General features: G+C 35.5%; 1 long non-coding RNA gene across 1 annotated transcript; it reads left to right on the forward strand.

Annotated features, from left to right (window-relative positions):
• The first annotated feature begins 3,525 nt into the window (after nucleotides 1-3,525).
• LOC116095379 lies at nucleotides 3,526-7,686 on the forward strand. Its single transcript, XR_004120581.1, has 2 exons — nucleotides 3,526-3,628; nucleotides 7,508-7,686. It is a non-coding gene; the product is annotated as an uncharacterized LOC116095379 (long non-coding RNA).
• The last annotated feature ends 1,961 nt before the right edge of the window (nucleotides 7,687-9,647 follow it).

The following is a 9,647-nucleotide window of genomic DNA, read 5'->3' on the forward strand; positions in this document are numbered from 1 at the left end:
AAACTGGGAATGGAGAAATTTACATGTAAATAAAGAAAATAAAAAATAAATAAATAAATAAATAAAAATTTGCTTTGCTTTTAAATATACATATCAGAGATAAGTAAATGTTAATTTTTATATTTAACTCAATAGAATAATATAAATAAATTGAGAGAACTATTTCTACACTAAATTCCACTTAATATAATGTTTACACAACCACAATTAATGTGGGAATATATTCATCCACAACAATGTTAGAGACACAATCATATACAGTAAGTATAATGATGAGATGAATAGACATCTGTGTACTATATATTTGTACACATTATTTTAGTGAAATGTGATTCTTAATCACAAAAATAACTATAAAATCATGGAAGTTAATTAACAGTAATTCAATTTAGCAGGCTTTGGAATCACTGGCCTCTGGAAAGATTTCTTGAATATAAAGATATTATGTAACAATACTCAATCACATTTAGATCTTACCCCTCATTTTAAATTATGATACCTTAAATCCTGAAATATATAAGAATACTGTTTTAGATTAAATAGAAATGTATGTTCTCAGATCCAGTTAAAATTACAGACATGACCATATTAATTATGTGACAATTTATAATTATGTATATATAAGAAGTTTGCATTTTTTCTAGATGTTTTATAAAATATAGACACCAGAACTCAAGGGCAAGCATAAATGACATTAGCATTTGTGATATTAGAAGACCCACCCTATCGCCCTTACACCAAGTCCATGACAACTGACACTTGTTAGAGTGTTATCCTTGTGTACTGTGGTTTTATTGTTTTAGCCTCAAAGTAGTAAGAGAATAATGAGCATCACAAAATACAGTTGGGAATAGGAGACTGAAGCCCTGATAATTTTTGTAAAACATTTTGACATTTGGCAATATAGTTCATTCTTAAATTTCCACCATTTGGTATAGCTCAGATTCTTTTAAAAAGAATGTTATGAACTCTAAGTATTTATGAGACAAACAAACAAAAACAGTATAATGAATAATGAATGAATTATACTGAAAATTTTCCTTATTTTACATAAAAAGAATGATACTTTTATATTTAATAAATCATGTCCATATTTTCTTTGTAAATTTCCAGGATAAAATATTATGAAGAAAATTCACTAAAAATTTAATTTTTCCTTTTATATTTTCCACTTTTGCAAATTTTTTATGTATCAAGTGTTTTATTCTAACCTGGAAACAATAAAAATTAACAAGTTTTTGTATCTTACTTTGTTTAGGTAATAACCAGGACTAAAGGTGATAAAGTTTGGCTGGGGGACAAATCATTGTATAAAGAACTTGACACACAAAATAATGACTTGATTTTGAATCTACAGAATTCATGTAAAGCCAGACACTATAGTTCCTGTCTCTATTTCAGCAATCCCACAAAGATATGTGGGCACAGACCATTGACACCTCAGAAGCTCATTGTCCAGCGAACACAGCACAGACAGGAGCCTACAAGACACTCTCAAACCATGTGCAAGTGAGAATCAACACTGAGGTTGTCATCTGTCTTCCGCATGTATACTGTGGAACACAAATATATACAGAGACTCTATTCACACCAACACACAAATATGCACACACAGGTGCATAAATGCACACTTGTACACACGTATACAAACAAAGAACAGAGAGAGACAAAGATGGGCAGAGAAAGAAACAGAGACAGAGTTAAGAAAGGTAAACTAGTTTGTTCAAAGCACCAGAAAACAAGATGGGATACGTTGCTTCAGGCTGACTACAAAGCACTTCCATTAAACTCCCTAATACATTTACCTGTCTTTTGGACTAATTTTGTCCTAAAATTATATATGATTATGATACATATAATTAAGATAATATATGAAGTGCATTTTGGCTTTCAATTGTCCTGCCTTTGCTTGGCTACTCTCTCTCCTGGAGCTTTGTTTGAAATCACTTTATTTGTGATTCCTTTGCTCCACTCCACTGCATATCACCTAAAAGTTCAAATGCAAACTACAAGGAAAGTGTACGAGTCATACTCAGAGTACATGCCCATGTTTATCACCAACTGCCTGAAAACTGTGTGTTCACTTAGGAAATTTACACCTATTAAAGCAAAGAAATTGACAGACTTTTAATTTTTTAAACAGCTTAATAGTTAAACTGAGAGTCACTTTGGAAAGAGGCCTCAAATATAAAACAAGGAAACTATTGATCACAGTGGCTTTTAAAAATCTGGCTTATGGGGAAAAATAATCCTAGGAATTGCTGCCTCAGAATTGTGGTGTATCTACCAATGATTTTTCAATGCCAGAAATGTTAATTTACCAGGGCTTTATCATCAATTGTAGAAGCAGTTCCCTTAGGAGTGATGTCACTGCATGGCAAGTTGGCGATTATTTGAGGAGTTATTTCAATAACTGCTTGGCTCTGGGTCTGATTAATGAAACTGCCAATGGATTTATAACTCCTGTTATGGAAATGTATCATTGGATATTTGCTGAATAGTGTGACATAAATTGCAGACACCTGAGGTATTATGGCAGAATTTGATTAGAACGGTTACTTTCATCTCTGTTTTTCACTAAATTCGCTTCTCATTATCTACTGGCAGTGACTCCTGTATAAGAAGGGAGAGGAATGGGCTACTTGTGATGAATACTCTCTCTGCTAAAGTTATCCTTTCTTTCACCATCCATACTATCTAAATTTTCTTCTGATCATCATTTAAACATGCCAGTGCAAATTAAACTAGAAATACTGTCAGAGAAGAAAGTTTCTTTGGGGTCTTTGATATTTTGAGAACTGGGGAAAATCCAAAACATATTGAGAAACAAAGCAATAAGATTCAGCAGGACATAAGTTATGGAGGAAGGCTGCAGGCTGAAAGCCATCAATGTTCAGAACATGAAATACTGTCCCATAATTCAAACTTCAAGGCATCCAGATACTATTACAAAAAAGTGCAGGTATCTCCACTGTTCCTCTTTTAAAAGATTCATCATTTTTAAGATGAATGTGAAAGGAAGCTGCTTTGCATCTCCAAATTAATGCAGCCATTGCTTTCCAACAAATATTAGGAAATTAAATATATCAAGAACAAGCACACATAAATTAACCAAGATGTATAAACATTTTCCATATAATTCACCATTTGAAGAAATAAGCCTTTTGTCCTAACATGAAATTAACTTGGAAAAATAAGAGATTTGTTAAGGTTCTTAATTGTTAGAAAATACTTCACTGAAACAAAATAATATTATATTAAGACTGCAATAATAATTCACTTTACAATGTGGTTTTCATTGTTCAAACTAAGCAAAAACAAGCCATTCCAAGAAAAGAATGAAGAGAGCAAACATCATTTCAGAGTAATAAGAGTAAATTATCCCAAGAGTATAACTAGTTTATTATTCTACACAAATGAAAAAAGCCTATGAGTAGACTCAAGTGTAAACTTCCTTCAACTCACAGCACATACTATCTTCCTAAGATTTACCATCTATACCATCTACATTTCAGAAGGTACTCAAGTCAACCAGAGAGGATACAAGAGAGAAGTACAGGAAGACACATCACCCTTTGGCAGTTACGGATTCAAGTCTAAGAGCTCCAGCAAGCCTCCTGGGAAAATGGTATTTATAAATATGTATTTAACCTGTACTACATCAACTTTGCACACATCAGTATCCCTAACTCTCATAACATGCCCATAACTCAAGGGGTTTTTTGGTTTTGTTTTGCTTGTTTGTGTTGTTTTGTTTTGTTTTGTTTTGTGACAGGGTTTCTCTGTATAGCCCTGGCTATCCTGGAACTCATTCTGTAGACCAGGCTGGCCTCAAACTCAGAAATCCACCTGCCTCTGCCTCCCAAGTGCTGGGATTAAAGGTTTGTGCCACCACCGCCTGGCATAAGTTTTAATAGCATTCTTGTTTCACAATAGAGGAAGCAAGGAGCCAAAGATCCAAAGATTACTCAGTTGACACATGCTTGATCAAGGATTTAAAGCCTACGTACCTGGCTTCAAAGTCTGTACGTTTTTCCCTCTGGGATTCAGAACACAGGGGCATCTTTCTTCACTTGAGCTTGATGAGAATCAAGCCAATAATGCATCTCAGTTTAACTGCCTCTAACACACACTTCATTCATCACAGGCACAGGAACTGGCACCTCAGAGGTTCTGCCACATTCTTAGATTAACATAAAAATGTTACTTTTCCAAAAATTTATAGTCATTTTTAATATTTTTTAAGAGAAAATCAAAAAGGAAAGCAGCTTGCTGGGTATGGGTCTCTGAGAAACAAAGTAGAATGGGTGAATGAAGTCCTTCACCTGAGTCCCTCCACTGGAATAGTCATTGAGAAATGTTTAAGAAATTGGGTAGGAGTCTTATGTCCTTTTGCTTGTGAACTAAATTTTAATTTCATTTTAAAAATATACACAAGGCTGGAAATCTGGCTTAAATCACTAAAGTGATAAGGCACAAGCATGAGTTTATAAAGCTTGAATACCTACTGTCCACATAAGCGTCTAGACCCAGTGGTACATGCAATATAATCTCAGCTCTGGGGAGATGAAATGAGAAGGATCCATGCAATATGTTTTGGTAAGCTTCAAGTTCAGTCAGAGGCTTGAAAAGACTAGGTAGTGATAAAGGAAGAAACCCAACATTTTGCAGTTTGACTTGACTTCTTGCCTACACACAAACACACACACACACACACACACACACACACACACACACACACGCATGCATGCATGCACGCACGCACAAGTAGGTTTATATGCTCCCCATTAAAATTTTAAGGTGGCTGAATATTCAAATTGACCTTTATCAATATCATCAATTAGTTTTATAAACATTTCACTTAGAAATTATCATGAATCAAAATTCTTAAATTTTCAATTTAAAAAATAATTTTAGTATATAATTTACATAAAATATAAAGTATCTGTTAGGTGACTGGATATGACTCCAGTTCAATCTCAGAGCATTCAGCCTAGTATGAATGAGGTCCTCTGCTCCATCCCTACCACCATCCCACACACAAATCTTTAATAAAGTAATTGGTAGAAAGATGAAGAGGAAAGAAAGATGCACCATAGTTATACAAACTACCCTGAAAGGCCACTTTACCAGGATTTATTTTCTTTCTTCAATATGTTGAATCCAAATAGTAAAGATAAACAGAAAGGACAAGGTGGTGCGTGCTCTTGTTGGCCTGTGTAACAACAGCAGCATTATGGGTATGAGTGATGAAAATTGAATCTCTTCCCATCCGGCTTTGGAGAAAGAAGTCTTCTAAAAAACCTCAGGACTTGGTAACAGTAATCAAAATCCTACAAAGAATAGGCTTTTTATCAGGTAGACTCAGAGAATGGATTTAAAGAATTGAGTGAAAGCTAACACTGCCGCTTGAATATTTCTCAGAAGACGTCACCAACTGTTGAATAAAATTAAGTTTTTAGAAACGCTAAACAAAGGTAGCATAGTGCCAGGCTTAACTGTCACCATAGCACAAGTGCCTTGCCGACCAAAGACATTACATTGCATAGATCATCGTGTATGGTCTGCCATACTAAACACAGTAAGAAGGCCCTCTAAAAGTACCACCTGTACAGGTTTAGGCACATAAGATTAATTTTTGAATTTCTGAAGCTGTATCACATGGTCTTTGTGCTCCAAAATATTCCTAAAACGAATGATGATGTCAATTATGAAACTATATGTACTTATACTATTTTTGAACCCCCTCTAAGTTGGAGGACAGCTGATATTCTTACCTTGGTCTGTTTAGCAGATCACTTCTGTCTTCTATCACTGTATGGTAAATATGTATGTGTATGTGCATGCCTGTGCAGGTATATGTTTGCATTTGTATACATTAGTATACTCTAAGAATCACAGAGCTCATAATGAGATTATTCTCTTTGGTATGCCATATGGCAGAAGTCCTGTGTGTTTTACATATAGCCATTAAGTTCAAATTCTTGCTATGCATTATAGTCAATAAAATGCTACTTTTACCTTACTAAGACTAGATGTTTTTGAGAGTTTCAAACATAAATGAGCATACTCCTTTTTTTTTTTTTTATTCTGTTTGGCTTTTTGTTATTTAAAACAATGTTTGTATTTAAGTATATTTTGATTACATTCTTTCTCCCATGTGATTTGAGATGCTCTCCCACTCCCTACCCATAAGACTATTCTTAATCTATACAAATTTTAACAAAGAACAAATCTACACTCAAAACATATCTAAACAGAGCTACCTAAAAACCTTTTATAATGATACCCTTAAGAAAATCTTTGAAGTTTGTGATTAATTAGGTCATGGGCCTAGATGAAAACTCACTACAGTTATTGTACTAAAGAAAAACAGCAGTGATATGACTCCTAAAGTCTTACTGCTGTATTCATAGATCTGCACCTCTCTAAGCACTCATGAGAGAAGCATCTGCTTCTAGCAGATGGAACTAACACAGAGACCCACAAATGTACAAATTGAAGAGAATGACAGACGATGAAGCATTCATTCCTAAGTGGGATGTCTTCATCAAACCCCTTTCTTCAAGGATCAGGGATCAACTTAGAAGAGGAGGCACAAAAATGTGAGAGACAGGGGGGTGAATGACTGACTCTAGGAAGTAATGTTGCACAACAGAGTTGATGCACAAATGGACTCACAGAGATTACGACGACATGCGGGAGGCCTGTACAAGTTCAAGTCAGATGGGGTTCAGTGTTTAGAGGAGGAAGTGGGTATGAGATTCTAGCACAAACCAATAAGATATCTGCAACTGATACCTGTTTGCAAAGGAGAAATCTGTTTTTTCCAATGAAGTTTCACTTAGTATATTGAGCATATTCCATGGTAGACCCTTGCCCTGGAGAAGTTGGCCAACACAAATGGGCTTCCATTTTCTTTTTGTATTTGGGCACTTTTGCTTTTGGTTTTGATTTTTTTTTTGTATTATTGGATTTTTTGTTTGTTTGATTTGTTTTTTTATTTTTTCTGTTGTTTGTTTATTTGTTCGTTTTGGAAAGAGAGAGAACAGAAAGTTGCTAGTCAAGGAGCTCAAGAGGATCTGGATGGGAAGAAAAAGAATAAGTTCAAAATATAGTTTTGAAATATTTTAATAAAAAAGAAAAATCTTGGATTATGAAAGACATCTGTATTTTTCATGCTGACACCTATGACTGTAATGTTAAATATACTTCCCAAAATTCCTGTCATATCATTAAATCCCACCCATAAGTTTTTTTAAAATGAAACGTTTTTATATCAAAATTTAACAAATCACAGGGAAGGACAAGATGTGACCTACTATACTATTTCCAACATAAACATAGACAGCATTTACTGTAAGAATTTTAGATGGTCTTTTCACAAATGAATTCACATTTCAGGGAAATGTGAGAGTCTAACGTGGCTTCTTGCTCAGTGTTCTGTTCCCTATGATTATTTCTACAAGAAATTGATATGTGGCTCTGGTCATCATTATCATTTCAGGTGACCTGAGAATCATCAGACGCAACACAAGAACTGGAAATACAACATTGTATGTTAAAGTTTATTTGTCAAAATTAACTATGCATTTTAAATCAAACTTCCATATAGAAATAAATCAGAAAACCAAAACAAAGAACTGATTGTGAATTAGAAAAATAAATTAGAAAATGTCTCTAGTACACTTGTTCATCCTTATACCTTAATATTGCTTTTGATCTCTGCACAAATAAGGCTTAATTTTACCCTCTAAATTTCAAGTTACATACTAATTCCTCACAGAGGCCTCTGGTTCCCCAAAGCAATATTTATTTCCTCCTCTTTTTTCTATTCCAAATAGTTCTTTCAGTTTTTATAGCAATCATTTGTGTCTGAATTGCACAGTTAGATCATTGGAATGAGGTTTTAAATCTATAAATACACTAATACAACCCTTAATAAAAGTATATTGTATAGTAAAACAGAGGGATGAAAGCAAAGCAAATATTGAACTTATTTCCGACACTCAGGAACAGTGGGCCTTCTTTACCTACTTTAAATGTTTTCCATATTCAAATTACATATCATAAGTACCTAAAGAGTCTATATTCTTTACCCTTCCTACAAGGAAATGGATAGTATAACCAGGTGCAAACAATTAATCTACACTATTTCAATAAACAATCAAGGTCAATTGCTATATTGTACCTCCAGGGAAACCAAAGACCTGTCAAAAGCACCTGTCAGTCACTATATATTATGCCTTGTGGCTTGAATGTGAATACCTGCTATGGTCTTTTATGTTGGAATACTTGGTGGAACTGTTTGAGAAAGACAGGAGGATGTGGTGTTGTTAGAGATGGTATATCATGGTGGTGAGCATTGAGGTTACAAAAGACTCATTCCATTCTCAGTATGTCTTCTGCCTTCTGCTTACAGTTTTAAAATAGGAACTATCTTAGTTATGATGACTACTGGTGTGATAAAACATCACGATAAAACAACTTGAGGAGGAAATAGCTTATTTGGCTTGCATTTCAACCTCATTCATTATTAAAGAAAATCAGGACAAGCACTCAAACAAGGCAGAAAAGTAGAAGCAGGAGCTGATGCAGCAGCCATGGAGGAGTGCTGCCTAATGGCTTGCTCCTCATGGATTGTTCAGCCTGGTTTTTCATAGAAACCAAGACAACCATCCCAGGGCTGCACTATGTACAATGTGCTGAGCCCTCCAATAGTAATCACTACTTTAAAAATGCTCTACAGCCTGGTCTTATGAAGGCATTTTCTCTATTGAGGTTTCCTCCTCTCAGATGACTTTAGTTTGTGTCACGATGGCATATAACTATTCAACACAGGAGCTCTGAGGTGTTCCTGCTGCCATGTCTTCACCATCATGAACTCCAACTCTGTGGAGTTGGCTAAAAGTATCTGCATTTGTCTCAGCATTTGCTGATAGAGCCTCTCAGAGGACAACCTTGCGAGTCTCCTCTCAGGCATACGTATTATTGCCTCAGTAATAGTCTTGGGGGTTCATGCCTAAGCACTGGATAGATCACATGTTGGGGATGTCTCTGGATGGTCTTTCCTCCAGACTGATTCATTTTTGTCCTTTTATTTCCTTTAGATAGGAACAATTGTGGGTCAAGGATTTTGAAGATTGGTGGGTGTCCCCATGCCTCAAATGGGGGGTCATGTCTATCTACTGGAGGTAGTCTCTCCACTCCCCACTATTCCATCTCCACACTGTTGAGATTTTGGGCTAATGTCATCCCCAAATGTCATCCTTATTAAGTCCTAGAAGCCTCTTACACCCCAGGTCTCTGGGAGCTTCTGGAACTTCCCCCTGCCCCCTAACTCTCACTGCTGCATGTTCAATCAATTCATTCTTCTGGCTTTCTGAGTGTCCCTCCTGTCTCTCCCTATATGTCATCCTGCCCTTCCTTTTCTCCTCCATACTCCCCTCTCCCACCCATTTTCCTTCCTCCCTCTGCCTCCTAGGATTATTTTGTTCCCCTTCTAAGTGAATTTCAGATATCCACACTTGGGCCTTCCTTTGTGTTAAGCTTCCTACAGTCTATGAGTTGTATCATGGGCATCTGAACTTTATTGACTAATATACACTTATTAGTGAGTACACACCATGAATGTCTCTTTGGGTCAG

This window comes from Mastomys coucha, unplaced genomic scaffold (assembly GCF_008632895.1).
Source record: "Mastomys coucha isolate ucsf_1 unplaced genomic scaffold, UCSF_Mcou_1 pScaffold18, whole genome shotgun sequence".
Lineage (NCBI taxonomy): Eukaryota > Metazoa > Chordata > Mammalia > Rodentia > Muridae > Mastomys > Mastomys coucha.